Raw genomic sequence first — 20,327 nt, forward strand, 5'->3', positions numbered from 1 at the left:
TGACTGGATAAATGTAACATCAGGATATGCTAGAAGCATAAAGTTCCTGGATGGAATAAATGACTGCTTCATGCAGCAATTTGTTCAGGAGCCAATGAGAGAAGGAGCTATTTTAGATTTAATTCTTAGTGGAATGCAGGATTTGGTGAGAGAGGTAATGCTGGTTAGGCCACTTGGCAATAGTGATCATATAATGATCAAATTTAAACTATTAACTGGAAGGGGGACAATAAGTAAATCTATAGCTCTAACACTAAATTTTCAAAAGGGAAACTGATAAAATGAGGAAAAAAGAAAAAAACTGAAAGGTGCAGCTGCAAAGGATAAAAGTGTTCAACAGGCATGGACATTGTTTAAAAATACAATCCTAGATGTGCAGTCCAGATGTATTCCACGCATTAAGAAAGGTGGAAGGAAGGAAAAACGATTACTAGCATGGTTAAAAGGTAAGGTAAAAGAGGCTATTTTAGCAAAAAAAATCCTTTAAAAACTGGAAGAAGGATCCATCTGAAGAAAATAGGAAAAAGCATAAGCAACGTCAAGTTAAGTGCAAAACATTGATAAGACAGGCGAAGAGAGAATTTGAAATGAAGTTGACTGTAGAGGCAAAAATTCATAATAAAAACTTTTTAAAATATATGTGAAGCAAGAAACCTGTGAGGGAGTCGGTTGGACCCTTAGATGACTGAGGGGTTAAAGTGCCTCTTAGGGAAGATAAATCCATCGCAGAAAGACTAAATTAATTCTTTGCCTCTGTGTTTACTAATGAGGACGTTGGAGAGATACCAGTTCCGGAGATGGTTTTCAAGGGTGATGAGTCAGATGAACTGAACCAAATCACTATGAACCAGGAAGATATAGTAGGCCAGATTGACAAACTAAAGAGTAGCAAATCACCTGGACAAGATGGTATTGCATCTTAGGGGTCTAAAGGAACTCAAAAATGAAATTTCAGATCTATTAGTTAAAATTTGTAATCTTTCATTAAAATCATCCATTGTACTTGAAGACTGGAGGGTGGCCAATGTAACACCAATATTTAAAAAGAGCTCCAGGGGTGATCTGGGAAATTATAGATCAGTAGAAATGTGAATTGGCTGAACCTTTCAGTTCAGCCTTCGTTATCGGCCTGCTGCGGGAAATTTCGTTTTCCCATGGTTTGGGCCGATTTTTTTTTTTTTGGCCGCCCCGAAATAAATTTTCCCGAAATTTTGGGAAAATCCACTTCACACATCCCTATAATCCCCCCACCCTCCCGACCCCCTCAAGACTTACTGAAAGTCCCTGGTGGTCCAGTGGGTGTCCTAACCAATGGCACCGGTAGCCCCTGACACATGGTAAGGGCAAAAGGCCACTGGCACTATTTTGATTACTGGCAGCCGACGGCCCGAGAGGGGGAGATTGCTCCTGGGACCCCCGCTGGACCTCCAGGGACTTTCAGTAAGTCTTGGGGGGGTCAGGAGGATGGGGTTTGTAATTAATTTAATTTTAAGGGTTGCGGAGGGTTTGGTTTGTTTGTTTTTTTAAGTGTGCCTTTTCTCCCTCTCCCCAAAAAATGATAGGAAAACCACACGAAATTTCTTGGGTTTTCATTTCATTTCGTCAGGCCCCAGAAATGCAATGAAATAGGAAATATCGTCTTTATTTCCTATTTTGTTGCAAATGAATGCACATCCCTATAGGCCAGTGAGCCTGACTTCAATGCCAGTAAAAATAGTGGAAACTATTCTAAAGATCAAAATCACAGAGCATATAGAAAGACATGGTTTAATGGAACACAATCAACATGGATTTATCTGATGGAAGTCTTGCCTTACAAATCTGCTTCATTTTTTTGAAGGGGTTAATAAACTTGTGGATAAAGGTGAACCAGTAGATGTAGTGTATCTGGATTTTCATATAGCGTTTGACAAAGTCCCTCATGACAGGCTTCTAAGAAAACTAAAAGGTCATGGGATAGAAAGCCATGACCTTTCATGGATTATAACTGGTTAAAAGACAGGAAACAGAGAATAGGATTAAATGGTCAATTTTCTCAGTGGAAAAGGGTAAACAGTGGAGTGCCTCAGAGATCTGTACTTGGACCAGTACTTTTCAATATATTTATAAATGATCTGGAAAGGAATATGACGAGTGAGGTTATCAAATTGTGTTACATGGCAGGAGGACCTTGCATGACTGGAAGATTGGGCATCCAAATGGCAGATGCAATTTAATGTGGACAAGTGCAAGGTGTTGAATACAGGGAAAAATAACCCTTGCTGTAGTTACACGATGTTAGGTTCTATATTAGGAGCTACCACCAGGAAAATGATCTAGGTATCATAGTGGATAATACTTTGAAATCCTCGGCTCAGTGTGCTGTAGGAGTCAAATAAGCAAACAGAATATTAGGAATTATTAAGAAAGGAATGATTAACAAAACGGAAAATGTAATAATGCCACTGTATCACTCCATGGTGAGACCACACTTTGAATACTGTGTACAATTCTGGTCGCAGCATCTCAAAAAAGATATAGTTGCGATGAAGAAGTTACAGAAAAGGGTAACCAAAATGATAAAGGGGATGGAACAGCTCCCATATGAGGAAAGGCTGAAGAGGTTAGGGCTGTTCAGCTTGGAGAAGAGATGGCTGAGGGGGAATATGATAGAGGTCTTTAAAATAATGAAAGGTCTTGAACGCATAGATGTGAATCGGTTATTTACACTTTTGGATAATAGAAGGACTAGGGGATACTCCATAAAGTTAGCAAGTAGCAAACGTATGATTAATTGGAGAAAATCCTTTTTCACTCAATGCACAATTAAGCTCTGGAATTTGTTGCCAGAGGATATGGTTAGTGCAGTTAGTGTAGCTGGGTTTATAAAAGGTTTGAATAAGTTCTTGGAGGAGAAGTCTATTAACTGCTATTAATCAAGTTGACTAAGGGAATGGGTACTTGCCAGAAATTGTAGCCTGGCAAGTACCTCTGTTGGAAACAGGATGCTGGGCTTGACGGACCCTTGGTCTGACCCAGCATGGCAATTTCTTATGTTCTTATGTTCTTATGATAGTCACAGAAGCAGGGGACTTCTTTCAGGGAAAGGACTCCTTCCAGGTGCAAGTGAATAGCAGTGAGCTCCCATAGTCCTAGAAAAGGTACAGAGAAGGGCAACAGAACTTGAAATGGGAAAGGGATGGAATGGGCCCCTTATGATGTAAGACTAAACAACTTAAGGCTCTTCACTTTGGACCAGAGATTACTCAGAGAGGATATGATAGAGATGTACATTTCAATGTATTCAGAATCATAATTGATGTATTTTGCTTGCTGTTAACCATTTTGAGTAGCATTTATACCAGAAGACCAGGCGTCGTGCGTCGCGCTCCGAAGGGGCGCAACAAAGGGGCATGCCCCTTTGTGCAACCTGTAGTGTTAACCATCTCCATGTTCTTTTTATATCCCTTGTTAACAATTTCCATATTATAAATGTTCAATGTATTAGACAAAGGAAACGCCTGAGTTCCTGCATTTTTGGATGGACAGGTTATAAATAAAAAAAAATGTATTGTATGGTATGAGTGGCGTGCAATGGTTATTCACCCTTTCAAATAGCACGGGGATCAGGGGACTCTCTTTGAAACTAACTGGGAGCAGATTTACAGTACAAGTAATTTAAGGAAATATTTTGTCAATCGTAGCAAAATTAAATTGTAGAATTTGTTGACGGGGAGTGGTCCAGACTCTACTGCTCTTCTGTCAATGCCTCTGATTCGGGTAGATAATTGTCCTGCTACAGACCGCACTCTGTAGGCTCTATCTTCTGGGTTTCCTGCTCTTTGTTTGTCCTTGGCTTTTTTTCAGATTCTTGTCAGAAGGTAGGGCCACCTGGGTGATTTTCTGTTTTATACTGTATTGTCTTTGTATTTGGACTTTTTTGTGCTATTGCATATTGGATTTTATTATTCTATACCACTAAAGCATTTCTTGACATAGCAACTCATAAGTTGCTCAAAAAAGGTTTCCACAAGTTTCTGGACAACTAGTCCTTTAACAATTCTTACCCAGGCAGGTGTGAGGATTCCTCGGTTTAGGAATGACCAACAGGGAAAGGGTCTTCGGGGTCCTTCCACTGTCAGAGACAGGATGATGACTCAGCATGGCACTTCTTATGTGCTAATGTTTTTGGTTTTTTAATCTTCCACCAAGGTCTGGTAGTATCAGTACACTAACGTAGCATCAAACATACAGAAAAGAAAAAAACAAAACCCAAGATATCTTTTTAATGCACGCTTTTGAGTAGCACTCTGTCAGGGTCAATATAATGCTGCATGGGCAACTTTTGTACCCGGCATCAACTCCGAGGTTGACATCGCACCCAAATAAAGAAAGAATGAATAGCCGAGAACAAATTAAAGTTGCCAAGCTTGAACTGGGACACCAGTGACCTGAGCAAATAACAAGCTGGTACTCCCATATAGCCCGGGACTCATTTCTGAAGCCGTGTTGCCCCTGAATGGCCCAACTCATTCCACTCTTATCAATGATGTGTGAGCAACACAAAAGAGGTATTAAAATAGAAGTCACAATGTATTTATTCACTATCATGGTGCACTAGTAAATAAGCACTGGGTGTGTGTTAAGGAAGATATAAAGTCACTTGCATTTTCCTTAACTCCTCCTTAGGAAGTTTGTTTCATTCTATGAGTGCATATAGCTGATAGAGAAACATTGGTTGGGGGGGATGTTTATAGTGTGGGGGGGGGGGGGGGTTAGCCTTTCAGATTCTGATAACTTTACTGGCATGGCAATATCCACTGGAAACCAGCATCACTTGGCAAGTCTCAAAATCCCAGCTGCCATCCCTGGCATTTATTCTAACCTGCAAAAATTCGTACTCGCTATTTTTTTAAACGAATATGCACATACTTTTCCAAACAAACAAAATCATTTCCAATTTTACGATCAGCCAGACATTCGTATGCCACTGAGCTTGTCCGCAGCCTTTGTAATGCTGTAATGAAATGATCTCTTCAGTACTTTTCCTAGAAAAAAAAAAGATAAAGTGACATCAGAGAGGGGAATTGAAAAAGATTGCTACATTGTGCAAGATTTTTAAATTTTCCTTTAAAAAAAATGTATGATGTGGGGCATGATTTTAGTATCTTTCAAAGCATTTAGACTTAATAAAAATAAAACGTAATATATTAAAACCCAATCAGGCAAGAGATCTTAAAGCGGGAGACATATAACTTTTAGGAGGCAGTGGAAAGGTAGCAAGCACGAGTATTACCTTATTTAAATGTCGGTATTAAACACAACCTCCCTCTGCTAAACCTGGGAGAGAGGGGGAGGAAACAAACAAGTCATATTCATCAAAGTAATTGCGTAGGTACTTTTGGTACCAAAGTGCCTGGGATGAAGGATTGAACTGCTAACGGCAGCAGTGACAGCCATGAATCATGGTGGGCTACTTCAGGGCCTTTACCACCATAAAACAAAAGATGCAGATGAAAAATGCTGCAATTAAGTGATTTGATTTCTGGCCTCCCCCACTCCTCCTCCTCCTCCTCCTCCAACCCCCCCACCCCCACCCACTGCATCTGTGCATGGCTGCACAGCAAAGATTGATGGGAAAAATTACTCTGCATGATCCCTGACAGAGCCTCAGAACAATTCTAGGAAGGGAGGGGGAAACGTACAAATCAAATTGGCGTCCTCATAGTCCTGCAAAATAATGCATGGGAAAGCAGACACGTTTTTCTGTATCCCAAGATCTGGCATTTACCCAGCCTTTGTAAACTGGGGGGGGGGGGAGATATTTTTTTATTTCCAGAGCCAAGCTCTTGGATTCTTCCAGTTTTCTACTGACATGCCTTCAGATATTCAGTCAGCATTGCTGAGGGGTATCCTATATAAGCTTTCTCCCTCCATGGGATTAAAAAAACAAAAAAATGCAGATACAGCTTCCACAGAGACAGCACATTCTTATATCAATAAATTATTAGTAAAAAAAAAAATGCACAAAGTTTGGAATAAAGAAATCTCCCCTGGAAACAAGAGTCCGCAGCACTGCGATTATATTGATTTTGCTGTGAATGGAGATACTTAATGATGGAGTTACAGAATGGGTACGGGGGGAGTAGAGGAGCAGAAGATTTATTTACTATCGGCACACTTTAATATCAGGTTAAAACGAAGAGATGAGTGGGAGGTAATTTTTAAAAGGCCGAGTTCACCAAAGACTTTTTTGTTGACATAAGTTAGGCCTGGATGACAACAGCTTGAGCGACAGAATCATGCCATCAAGCTTTGTGACCAAAACAACTAAATAAATATGACACCCAAGACTCTGATGCCCTACCTAAAGTGAAAGGAGGCTCTCTTGACCCACTGGAAAAAAAAAATGCATGGCTTCTTTCCCTTCAATAAACAGAATAGATTCAATGCACTGGAAACCAAATGTGTGGAATATATGTTCTCCATTACGCACAAAGAAGTTAAACCTGAACAGAGGCACTAGAGCATTGATAATTTAGAGGATAGGCACGTAGAAAATTTACAAAATATAAAAATGCTTGTAACCATGCATTTATCACCTGCTATGGTGTCTTTTCCTTTCTTTTTCATTTATGGTGCTTTGCTTAAATGCATGCATCATTTTTAACATTTATGAAGTCTGACGGATGAAGTATTTTTCCTATCAATAGAAAATAGTATTAGTTAAAAGAAAACTGGTAATGGTAGAATATAGCTTTATTAGTGAAACGCATGATTGTGGGGGAAGTTAAGTCTGCACAGATTTTATATATATTTTCTTCCTTACAGTATTATTTGCAAATGCTAAGGTTTCATAACCTGGGCATCCATGGTGATTCCTGTCAGCTCCCCTCCCAGATACTGAGTTCTTGCTTAGACAATACTCATAGTATGCTTCTTGGAAAATAATATCTACAGCTTTATTATAGATGATAGGGATACGCATTTGTTTGAAACAAATGGGTAAAACATAACAAATGTGCCATAATTGTTTCATTTGTGGCCCCCAAAATGTATGGAAGGGTCCAATGATGGAAATTAATATTCTTCATGCTATTTGTTTCTGTTTCCTATTCATTTCATAGTAACACAGTTATGACGGCAGATAAAGGCCAAATGGTCCACCTTGCAATTTGCTTATGTTAGTAACTGCCACTTCATGCAGCTTTCGCCCATGCATTTTGTTAAGGATAGTAACTATCATTCCATGCAGTTACTCCCCTGCTTTCTATTAAGGGTAGTATCTGCCGATCCATGCAGTTACCCCCATGCATTCTTTTAAAGGTAGTATCTGCCACCCCGTGCTGTTACTCCCATGCGGTCTGTGAAAGTATAGTTAACTGCCACTCCGTGCAGTTACCCCCATGCATTCTTTTAAGGGTAGTATCTGCCGCCATGTGCTATTATTCCCACGTGGTCAGTTAAAGGTAGTAATTGCCACTCTGTGCAGGTTACCCTCATGAATTCTATTAACTGTAGTAACTGCTGATCCATGCAGATTACCTCTATTATCTTAAGAGTAGTAAATGCTGCCCCATGCAGGTTACCCTCATGTGTTCTCATAAAGATAGTAACTGCTGTTCCTTGCAGGTTACTCCCATGCAGAAATTTTATATCATCACTTTCTTTAAGTCTTTATGGATCCACAGTGTTTGTCCGAGGCCCATTTGAACTCATTAACTGCTCTCATCTTCACCACCTCTTCTGGGAGGGCATTCCAGGCTTCCACCACCCTCTCTATGTGGAAATATTTCCTGATATTGGTTCTGAGTCATCCCCACTGGAGTTTCATATCATGACTCCTAGTTCTACTGTTTCCTTTCCAGTGGAAAAGGTTTGATGTTTGTGCATCATTAATACCTGTCAGGTATCTGAAGATCTATATCAAGCTCCCTGTATCTCCTCTCCTCCAGGGTATACATATTTAGATCCTTCAGCCTCTCCTCATAGGTCTTCTGATGCAGACCCCACACCATTTTGCTCACCTTCCTCTGGATAGTTTCTATCCTGTCTCTATCCTTTTTTGAGTTACGGTTTCCAGAACTGAACACAATGTTCCAGGTGAGGCCTCACCAAGGATCTGTACAAGGACATTGTCACTTCCCTTTTCTTGCTAGATATACCTCTCTCTCTATACAGCCCAGCATCTTTCTGGCTTTAGCTACCAGCATGTCAAACTGCTTCTCCTTCTTCAGATCGCCAGACACAATCACCCTAAGGTCCCTCTCCTGGTCCGTGCAAGATAGACTTTCACCCCCCGTCACATACAGCTTTTTTGGATTTCCATACCCCAGGTGCATGACACTGAATTTATTGGAATTGAATTGCAGCTGCAAGCTTTTTAACCACTCTTCAAGTTTTCTTAAATCACTTTTTATTCTCTCTACTCCTTCAGGCAGGTCCACTCTGTTATAGATCTTAGCATCATCCACAAAAGGCAAGGTTTTCCTTTTAACCCCTCCACAATGTTACTCACTATGATATTGAACGGAACCAGTCCCAAAAACAATCCTTGAGGCACTCCACTTAACATCATTCTTTCATCAGATGAGGGATCCATTTACCATTAAACATTGTTTCCTGTCAGTCAACCAGTTAGTAATCCACTCCACCACCTTGGCACCCATACCCAAGCTTCTCATTTTATTCACGAGTCTCCTATGTGGGACTGTATCAAAAGCTTTGAGGAAATCCAAGTGAATCACATCGAGCGCTCTTCCTTGATCCAGTTCTCTTATCACACAATCAAAAAAGTAAATCAGATTCGTCTGGCAGGATCTTTTCCTAGTGAATCCATGTTGCCTCGAGGCCAACAACCCACTGGATTGTAAATAGTTCACTAAACTTTCCTACTACAGAGTGCCCATTGATTTTCCCACCACCGAGGTGAGGCTACCCGTCCTGTAGTTTCCAGCCTCCTCTCTGAACCCACAATCCAGCAGGAGCACTGAGAGGAGAGGATCACCTTGCTGATGGCTGAAAGGAATCAGTAAGTTTTGCTTGGGAAATTTTCTTTTTTAAAAGTATTGGGGCGAAGCTAACTATTGGGGAATATTATTTAGTGTGATTGTGTGTTTTGTGCTTTTAATAGTCACTAAGGCAACAAATAAACAGACGTTTGACTGTTTGCCCACGGTGGATTATGATTCGTTTGCCACTAGGGTGGAATTATATAAGTTCTTTCGTAGGTTAAAAATTAAAAAATTCTTTGCTGATATCCCAGAACATACAGAATATAACCAGAAATCAAAATTTGTTAGACGTTCTAAGTGGGTACCACCTAACCCGCAGGATCCATTTTTAGTGGTATTTGAAAGTCTAATTCTGAATGATTTGGCTAATTTGGAACAAATGGAATCGTTTTTGTACAGTAATATCTCATGGGATGAAAATAGGGCATTACAACAGCTAAGTAAAGACATTGCTATAATAATAAAACCGGCAGACAAGGGAGGGGCCACAGTTATTATGGATCGAGGGAAGTACATAGAGGAAGTTAATCGTCAATTGTTGGATACTAATTTTTACCATCCATTGGACAGAGACCCAACAGAAGGTATTCAAATTGAGCTTTGCTCATTGATACAACAGGCAATGAAATATAAAATCATTGATGGAAGATTGGGTGATTATCTTTATGAAAGTTCTCCAGTGTGCCCTGTTTTCTATATAGTACCCAAAATTCATAAGAGTTTGTTATCCCCACCTGGGAGACCCATAGTGTCCGGAATAGGCTCTCTTTTTGAACCTATTGCGAAATATATCGGTCATTTATTACAACCCAAGGTACAAGAGATATTTTCCTATGTTAAGGACTCAGCGGATTTCATTAAATCTTTGGAACAGTATGAAAATATTGAAGATGAATGGTGGTTGGTCACCGCCGATATCTCCTCATTATATACCAATATACCACAGGATTCAGCAGTAAATATTGTGCAAGAGGTGGTAAATGAATCTGGATTTTCGGAGAGGAAGAAATGTCTGTTGAATCAGTTAACCACTATAGCTTTAAAGAAAAGTTTTTTTTCAATTTTAAGGACAGTATTATCAACAGATAAAGGGCATACCGATGGGGTCTTCAATGGCCCCATCGGTAGCATGTCTTTATGTGGCTAATTTTGAGAGTAAGTTTGTATATGGTTCACAGTTTTGGGAAGAGATAATTTGTGGAAACGTTTTATAGACGATATTTTCTGCATATTTGTTGGTACTAGCGCAAGATTGGAGGAATTTAAGATGTGGATTAATACGTTGGATGAAAATTTATCCTTTGAATTTAATATTAGTCAGCAGCGTGTATCCTTTCTGGATATGTATGTATATAATAGGGGTGTGCATTCGTTTTGAACTTAAATGGAAAACGCAACTTATTTTTTTTTTTAACTTAAAAAAGTGATGAGGCTTAAACAATCGGATTTCCAACTTATTCAACATAGCTATGTTGAATACGTTGGAAATCGCGATTGTTGATCTAAATAAAAATTTAAACCCGTCACCCTCCTTAATCCCCCCCCCCAAGACTTACCAAAACTCCCCAAGCTGGCCAAAAGTTCCGTGAGGGTCCGGAAGCGGACACGTGGGGAATCACGTGACGTCCGCGTCACTCCGATGTGACGCCGACGTCACGTGGTCCATCGCGGTTCCGCTCCCAGACCCCTCGTTGGGCCCAAAAGGCACTTTTGGCCAGCTTGGGGGGCCAGCTTGGGGGGGCCAGCTTGGGGGCCAGCTTGGGGGCGCCACGTCGGCGCCGCGTCACTCCGACGTGGCGCCGACGTCACATGATTCCCCTCGGGTTCGCTCCCGGAACCCTCGTTGGGCCCAAAAGGCACTTTTGGCCAGCTTGGGGGGGGGCCTCCTGACTTAAAGGTTAATGGCGTGCAGACCTAACTTGACAAGTCCCCCATGTCCATGCCATTTACTGCAAACACATAGTGAGAGATGGAATAGACAAAGAAGCATCTGTCTAACTTACAAACCAACCGTCATCGTAGAGGCCGATCTCAAAATTTTCATACATGCCCGATTACCTAAGTATAAAGGAATTGTGCAAAGCTCCTGGGTACCTGGCCACCACATTGAAGATGTGCATTTGAGTGTCATAAGTGACCTCACAGCCCTCTCATAGAGTGGGTCAGATAAGTTATAAGGAGACCAGAATGGCAACGTATCAGAACTAAGCATTTTTGTAATGTAGCCAATTGCCGTTATCAGTGCTCTGTGATGCTGTTCCTGCTGAACTATTTATCCCTTAAGCACGTGGCGCGCCACATACTTTCTTCTTGGCTTTTCACTGAGAAGCTTGTTACTTTTGAGTTCTTTCTGAGTGTCTCAAATCTGTATTCAATTGCTATTGCTGCTTGCTACTTTGATAGAATTTTCCATTGAAAAAGATATTTGTTTGTTGTTGCTGCTGTGTCAGCCAGGCTTTTTTTCACTGCACTTTTTTTTTATTGAACTCAGACTGTCTCTCTGTCTCTCCGACTGAGACAAGCTGCCAGCAGTGGCAGTTTGCTGCTGATCTTACCCCCCTGGGGTAGGTTGCAGGCAGGGTATGGGTGCTGTGGTTGGGAGATAGTGTGAGAGTTACAGTGGCTGTCTGGGAGTTGGTATTTTCAAACAAGAAACATCATCACTAGGAATTGTGCTTGCTCAGGCTTCCAGTCTTTTCTCTGCAGTTTCATTTTTTTGTGCACACAGAGAAATCTCAGTTGTAGTGTACATCAAGGCACTGCACTGCTTCTGTGTGTAGTTTTCCAGACTCACATATATTGGTACAGCAGTGTTCTTTTAATCCAAATCCCCAGTAGGCAACTTCTGGAGTTCAAATTTTGTTGTGTGAACATACAGCAGTCTCAGTTGTAGTGTACATCAAGGCACTGCACTGTGCATCTGTGGGTAGTTTTCCAGACTGACATATATTGGTACAGCAGTGTTCTTTTAATCCAAATCCCCAGTAGGCAACTTCTGGAGATACAATTTTGTTGTGTGCACATACAGCAGTCTCAGTTGTACTGTATATCAAGGCAGTAAGGCACTGCACTGTGCGTCTATGGGTAGTTTTTCAGACTCACATATATTGGTACAGAGGTGTTCATTCACCAATAAAGAAATAATTATTTTAATTGAAATCCCTAGTAGGCAGTGACATTAAATTCATGATGTCAGGGAAAGGTAGATGAGTGATTGGGACTGGCAGAAGAGGCACTTCAAAAGGCAGTGCCAGTTCCCCATTAAAGTTAAAAAGGGAGCTGTTCCAATCTAAAATCTCTGGAGGGGCAGGCAGTTCCATCCAGAAAAAACTGACATTTTAAGATGGTGCACCGCCACCACCTGTTTCTGACCCTGTTGTTTTGGAGGTGAAGGAAGGGGAGGCTGAGTCATGCAAGACAAAAGGGCAAGACCCAAAAGCAGCAGTGCAACAGCAGACTCAACTTATTGTTGAAACTGTAGCACAGGCACTGTTTGCTTCTGATTCCGATGAAGAATCATCTTGTGTGGGATTCTCATCATCAGAAATGGAAGAAGTAATAGCTGAAGAAGGTTTAGGAGGATTAGTTAGTTCTCTCTTTGCCTCCTCTTCAGTGCTGCAGGGGAGAGATGAAACTGATGATGATGAGGAGGAGGAAGAGCAGTCAGCACAGGCAGAGAGTATGACTAACGCCCCTGGCATTGCTTCTAAGGGTGCACCCACTACTTCAACTCCAGTGCCAGCATCCACCCCGAAGGCTATAGAGAAGGGATCATGAAATAAATCTGTGATCTGGAGCCACTTTAAAGTGATGGAGGACCCGCATTTTGCTCAGTTTAATTACTGTGCCAGGGCTATTAGCAGAGGCAAGCAAATGGGACATCTAACTAATTTTGGCATGATCCATCATATGCAGAAGCAACACCCAACAGTACTGCCATCTGGGGATGGTGGCAGTACCAGTTAGGGCACCCCATTTTCCGGGCAGCGTAAAGTGGTTGAAAAGGAGCAGAGTCATCCCATGCCCTCAGTCCCTTCTAGCAGTCAGGAGGCAGGCCAGCAGCCCCCTGCCATGTGTCAGAAGCAATAACCTGGGAGGAGGGGTGGTGCTTTATGTCCTGGATGGCATAGAGTCCAACAGGATAAACATCCTGCATGAGAATAAATACAAAATTGAATCTTTATGGGTAGAAATCCCTTGTGTGTCGAGGAAGACTATAGTGATAGGGGTATACCACTGTCCACCTGGTCAAGATGGTGAGACGGACAGTGAAATGCTAAGAGAAATTAGGGAAGCCATCCAAATTGGTAGTGTGGAAATAATGGGAGACTTCAATTACCCCAATATAGACTGGGTAAATGTATCATCGGGACATGCTAGAGAGATAACGTTCCTGGATGGAATAAATGATAGCTTTATGGAGCAATTGGTTCAGGAACCGACGAGAGAGGGAGCAATTTTAGATCTAATTCTCAGTGGAGCACAGGACTTGGTGAGAGAGGTAATGGTGGTTGGGCTGCTTGGCAATAGTGATCATAATATGATCAAATTTGATTTAATAACTGGAAGAGGAACAGTGTGCAAATCCAAAACTCTCGTGCTAAACTTTCAAAAGGGAAACTTTGGTAAAATGAGAAAAATTGTTAGAAAAAAACTGAAAGGAGCAGCTACAAAAGTAAAAAATGTCCAAGAGGTGTGGTCATTGTTAAAAATACCATTCTAGAAGCACAGTCTAGATGTATTCCACACATTAAGAAAGGTGGAATGAAGGCAAAACGATTACAGGCATGTTTAAAAGGGGAGGTGAAAGAAGCTATTTAAGCCAAAAGATCTTCATTCAAAAATTGGAAGAAGGATCCAACAGAAGAAAATAGGATAAACGTTGGCAAGTTAAATGTAAGACATTGATAAGACAGGCTAAGAGAGAATTTGAAAAGAAGTTGGCTGTAGAGGCAAAAACTCACAGTAAAAACTTTTTAAAATATATCCGAAGCAGAAAGCCTGTGAGGGAGTCAGTTGGACCGCTAGATGATCGAGGGGTTAAAGGGGCACTTAGAGAAGATAAGGCCATTGTGGAAAGATTAAATGATTTCTTTGCTTCAGTGCTTACTGAAGAGGAAGTTGGGGAGGTACCCGTAATGGAGAAGGTTTTCATGGTAATGATTCAGATGGACTGAATCAAATCACTGTGAACCTAGAAGATGTGGTAGGCCTGATTGACAAACTGAAAAGTAGTAAATCACCTGGACTGGATGGTATACACCTCAGAGTTCTGAAGGAACTAAAAAATGAAATTTCAGACCTATTAGTAAAAATTTGTGACCTATCATTAAAATCATCCATTGTACCTGAAGACTGGAGGATAGCAAATGTAATCCCAATATTTAAAAAGGGCTCCAGGGGTGATCCGGGAAACTACAGACTGGTTAGCCTGACTTCAGTGCCAGGAAAAATAGTGGAAAGTGTTCTAAACATCAAAATCACAGAACATATAGAAAGACATGGTTTAATGGAACAAAGTCAGCATGGCTTTACCCAGGGCAAGTCTTGCCTCACAAATCTGCTTCACTTTTTTGAAGGAGTTAAGAAACACGTGGATAAAGGTGAACCGGTAGATGTAGTATACTTGGATTTTCAGAAGGCGTTTGACAAAGTTCCTCATGAGAGGCTTCTAGGAAAAGTAAAAAGTCATGGGATAGGTGGCGATGTCCTTTTGTGGATTGAAAACTGGCTAAAAGACAGGAAACTGAGAGTAGGATTAAATGGACAATTTTCTCAGTGGAAGGGAGTGGACAGTGGAGTGAATCAGGGATCTGTATTGGGACCCTTACTTTTAAATATATTTATAAATGATCTGGAAAGAAATACGATGAGTGAGATAATCAAATATGCAGATGACACAAAATTGTTCAGAGTAGTTAAATCACAAGCAGATTGTGATAAATTGCAGGAAGACCTTGAGAGATGGGAAAATTGGGCATCCAAATGGCAGATGAAATTTAATGTGGATAAGTGCAAGGTAATGCATATAGGTAAAAATAACCGATGCTATAATTACACAATGTTGGGTTCCATATTGGGTGCTACAACCCAAGAAAGAGATCTAGGCGTCATAGTGGATAACACATTGAAATTGTCAGTTCAATGTGCTGCGGCAGTCAAAAAAGCAAACAGAATGTTGGGAATTATTAGAAAGGGAATGGTGAATAAAACGGAAAATGTCACAATGCCTCTGTATCGCTCCATGGTGAGACCGCACCTTGAATACTGTGTACAATTCTGGTCGCCGCATCTCAAAAAAGATATAATTGCAATGGAGAAGGTACAGAGAAGGGCTACCAGAATGATAAGGGGAATGGAACTGCTCCCCTTTGAGGAAAGACTAAAGAGGTTAGGACTTTTCAGCTTGGAGAAGAGACAGCTGAGGGGGGATATGATAGAGATGTTTAAAATTATGAGAGGTCTAGAATGGGTAGATGTGAATTGGTTATTTACTCTTTCGGATAGTAGAAAGACTAGGGGGCACTCCATGAAGTTAGCATGGGGCACATTTAAAACTAATCATTGAAAGTTCTTTTTTACTCAACGCACAATTAAACTCTGGAATTTGTTGCCAGAGGATGTGGTTAGTGCAGTTAGTATAGCGGTGATTAAAAAAGGATTGGATAAGTTCTTGGAGGAGAAGTCCATTACCTGCTATTAAGTTCACTTAAGGGCGGATTTTAAAAGCCCTGCTCGCGTAAATGCGCCCGGATTTACGTGAGCAGGGCCTTGCGCGCCAGCGCGCCTATTTTCCATAGGCCTGCCAGCATGCGCAGAGCCTCGGGACTCGCGTAAGTCCCGGGGTTTTTTGTCGGGGGCATGTTGGGGGTTTGTCGGGGGTGGGGCCGATCGACGCGGCGTTTTGGGGGCGGGACGCGGCGTTTTGGGGGCGGGCCTGGGGGCGTGGTTTCGGCCCGGGGCGGTCCGGGGGCGTGGCCACGCCCTCCGGGTCCGCCCCCGGGTTGCGTCTTGACGCGCCAGCAGCCCGCTGGCGCGCGTGGATTTACTTCTCCCTCCGGTAGGCGTAAATCCGTGGACAAAGGTAGGGGGGTTTTTAGATAGGGCCGGGGGGGTGGGTTAGGTAGAGGAAGGGAGGGGAAGGTGAGGGGAGGGAATGGAGGGAGGCTGCGTGGCTCTGCGCGCGCCGGCTCCCCAAAATCGGCAGCCTTGCGCGCGCCGATCCTGGATTTTAGAAGATACGCGCGGCTACGTACTTTTGTTTGCATTTTTTAAAAATCTACCCCACAGAGAATAGCCACTGCCATTAGCAATGGTAACATGGAATAGACTTATTTTTAAGGTACTTGCCAGATTCTTATGGCCTGGATTGGCCACTGTTGGAAACAGGATGCTGGGCTTGATGGACCCTTGGTCTGACCCAGTATGGCATTTTCTTATGTTCTTATGTTCTTATGATATCCTAGCCCATTGGGAGGGGTAGGCCTAGTTAGAACGTAGCAGTTTAGATTTGATTTTGAGAGAGGAATGATTTCAGTGTGTTCTCCAAGTTAGGCTCACAGGTTAGCACAGAATGGAGAGACCATCCCCTACCAGATCCCTGGAAGTGGACAGGAGGGAAGAGAGAGAAGCACGAGGATTGTTGCAGTTTTTCTGAAGTGTTGCACCATTTTGCCCTGAGCCTTCTGGCAGGCAGAAACTCCTGCTCATTGGATCAGTAGGGAGCTCTGTGCTTCGTCATCCAATCTAAGAGGAGGTTGCTGTGACCTTGCAGAGAGAAGAGAAGGGTTATGATCAGAGATTTAGTATTCTCTGTCACCCTTCCTTGCCCAGAGCTGGAAGCTGTGAGGACTGCTTTCAGCCATAGGCCTTTCCTCCTGGAAGGCTGCATTTGTCTTATGAAGTGGAGGGAAGAGGGGGAGAAGAGAAGAAGAATATCTGGAGACCCTCAATGGAGTTTCCACTCCTGGGACACAAATACATTGCCAGGTTGGACCAAGAGACTCAACGTGGACCTCAGGTACTGGGTAGAGTATCCATCATGGTTAGGACACCCCACTTCACTTGGGATACTTATTATTCCCTTCCATGGAGGATAAGCCAATTTCAAGCCCCTGCCTGGAGAACCACATCAAGAGAGGTAGTGATCAGTTAAATCCTGACTCATAAATTTAAGGACCCTGGATGTACTCAGGCCTTTATTTTTTTTGCACCTATTGATTCTTTTGAAAGAAATCACAGTAAACTTTAATTTGAACACCCATCCAGAGAATCCAGCCTGGTTTGTCAGTGTACCTGTCCCAAAGAGCTATGATAATCCACACACAAATGGGAGAACAATATTGCCTGGGCCAAGAATGTTTGCCTTCACCCCCCTAGAAATGACCCACACCTTGGTGTCCTTTGGAGGTAGATAAGAGGATGGATACGAGTGGAGTCAGCCCCTTTTATAAATTATTTTATGGCCTTAGGGGAAGCATCAATCCCCCAGAAAAAGGGTTCCCTGTACGTACCAGGATCAGTCCAGGACACCTGGGTTGTGACTCCGCACCAGTAGATGGAGACAGAGCAAAACTTGTGGGACTGAGCCATATATGACCCTGTGCCAGTCATAGCCCCTCAGTCTTACTCTGTCTCCAGTAGATGGTGCAGGTGCAGTCACAGCCCATGCCTGCCCTGGTTCTGGTAGTCAGTCAGGGTTGGTTGGTTTTTTTCTTTTAGGGGTTTTCAGGATTGGCCTAGTTTGAGATTTGTTCCAAATTGGGTTTTGTTTTTGTTTGAAGAGTGAAGTCCCGACCGTCCTGCCTCCCAGGGGGGTTGTGAGGTTCCGAGGGGACCATCCCCCCCCTGGTCAAGGCCGCTGCTAGGGTCGAGGACCCGGCTTGGCTAGTAGCAGCACCAGGGGTGACACCGGGGAGCCCGGTTCACTCACCCCTGCAGGAACAGGGCTCCAGGACCGAGGACAGCGGCAAGCGTTAGTAACAAAAAAAAAAAGTTTTCTGCTTTGTTTTGTTTGTTGCTGCCGGCTCTCCGTTGCTTTGCGTCGCCGCTCCATTTTCTCTCGGGGGGGGGGGGGGGGGGGGGGTGCCGAGGGTAGGAAGGAGATCGCCGAGTTTGTTTTAAATTTTAGTCACGTCTCTCTCTTTATTTTCGCCGCGATCGCCGGCATGCCGCGTGGTGCTTCCTGTCGGGCCTGCGGCTAGGTGCGCGCGCGCCTTTCGCGGGAGGGACTTTGCTCGGCCTGCATCCCGGGCGGAGAAGGGTCATCTGGGGCACCTCGGGGGGCTCGATCCCGGGTCGTGCGATCGCCGCCGCGCGGGGGGGGGCCTCGGCTGACAGGCCTCAAGAGCTTTTCCCACTCAGTGCGGGTGTGGCGGCCATTTTGTCCACCGGCCGCGAAATCGCGCGGGAAGCGGCGGTGGATTCAGCTTTGCCTCCCGCGCTTTCCCCACAGCGGGGTGCGGCAGGAGGGGTCCCCCCGGAGGGGTTTGGGTCCCCGGGGGACTACGGAGATGATTCCTCGGGTTCCGGATCTTTTTCAGCTGATTTTACGCTTTTACTGCGCAAAATGCTCAAGTACAAGCGCAGCAAGCGCAGCCGAGGGGAAGGCTTGGTGAGGGGATCCCGCAAGGTCCCACCGAGGAAAAGGAAAGTTAAGGAGGCTGCGGAGGTCGTACAGGAGCAGTCTCGAGGAAGGCGGCCTCCACGTGGCGTCCCGCAGGAGTCGGACTCGGAGTCTTCCTCCGTGGAGGATATGGATTCCCCCGAGGAGCCCCTGAAGGGGGCCGAGGAGGCGGTGGCGGACGGTTCCGCCCAGCCCAGCGCGGGAAAAGGAGCGCAGGCCGTGGAAGGGGATGACCCCAAGGTGGTCCGGCTGTTCCGCAGGGAGGAACTGTCCCCACTCATTCCGGCCATCCTGCAGGAACTGGGAATAGAGGCCCCACCGGTAGTGGTCCGCCAAGAGGCCAACATGGATCCGGTTCTGTTAGGTCTCATGGGGCCGGCAGTGGCTTTTCCGTTTCACTTCTCGTCGACGGATATCTTGTTCCGGGAATGGGATACGCCGGAGCTAGGTTTGAAGGTCAGCAAGGCCATGGACAAGCTTTACCCGCTGCCGGAGGAGGCACTGGAGCTTCTCAAACTTCCAAAGGTGGATTCAGCGGTTTCCGCAGTGACGAAGAGGTCTACTATCCCGGTCACGGGAGCAACGGCCCTCAGGGACATTCAGGATAGGAAGCTGGAAGTGCAGCTTAAGAAGATCTTCGAGGTGTCCGCCCTGGGAGTGCGGGCCGCCATCTGCACTAACTTCACTATGCGAGCCAGCCTGCACTGGGCCCAGGTTCTTCAAGCAAATGCGGGCCTGTCTGCGGAAGAGGCATCACAGGCAGATAGGCTGGAGGCGGCAATAGCGTATGGGGTGGATGCCCTTCACGATCTACTGCACACTTCAGCTAGGTCCATGGTGGCGGCTGTGTCGGTGCGCCGCCTCCTGTGGCTGCGCAACTGGGTGGCGGATGGCTCGTTCAAGGCTCACCTCGGGGCGTTGCCATTCAAGGGGAAGTTGTTGTTTGGCAAGGAGTTGGATGATTTAATGGTTTCTCTGGGAGAGAACAGGGCTTTTAAGCTGCCCGAGGACAGAGCCAGGACGTGATCCTCGTTCCCTGCCAGGTCCCGCTTTCGTGGGCCCAGGAAATCGCAGCCTCAAAGGTCCACCGGCCCCTCGTATAGGTCGTCTTCCTCCTGAACCCCTCAGTGGCAGCAGTCCTATCGGGGGAAATGTTTCGGTAGGCAAGGGAGAGCCTCGTCGAGCACGGGGTCCAAGGCTTCGCAATGAAATGCGGCTGGCCCATCCCTCGCCGCAGCCTCAGCACGTCATTCCAAATGTCGGGGCACGTTTAATGTTGTTTTTCGAGGAATGGGCCAGCGTGACATCGGACCAGTGGGTTCTCAACGTGATAAGACACGGCTACGCGTTAGATTTTGCTCGCATCCCAGCGGACAAGTTCCTGGTCTCGCCCTGCAAGGCCCCCAAGAAGAGGGCGGCGGTGCTAGAAACCATCCGACGCCTGGAAAGCTTGGGAGCCATTTCACCCGTCCCTGCCGGTCAGCACGGCGAGGGACGTTACTCCATTTACTTCATAGTTCCCAAGAAAGACGGCACATCAAGACCAATACTGGATCTAAAAGGGGTAAACAGATGCCTTCGCGTTCCTCACTTCAAAATGGAGACAATTCGTTCGGTGATTGCCTCAGTGCGCCCGGGCGAATTCCTAGCCTCCCTAGATCTCACGGAAGCGTTCCTTCACGTGGGTATTCAACCATCGTTCCAGCGAT

Source organism: Rhinatrema bivittatum, chromosome 3 (genome assembly GCF_901001135.1).
Source record: "Rhinatrema bivittatum chromosome 3, aRhiBiv1.1, whole genome shotgun sequence".
In the NCBI taxonomy this organism is placed as follows: domain Eukaryota; kingdom Metazoa; phylum Chordata; class Amphibia; order Gymnophiona; family Rhinatrematidae; genus Rhinatrema; species Rhinatrema bivittatum.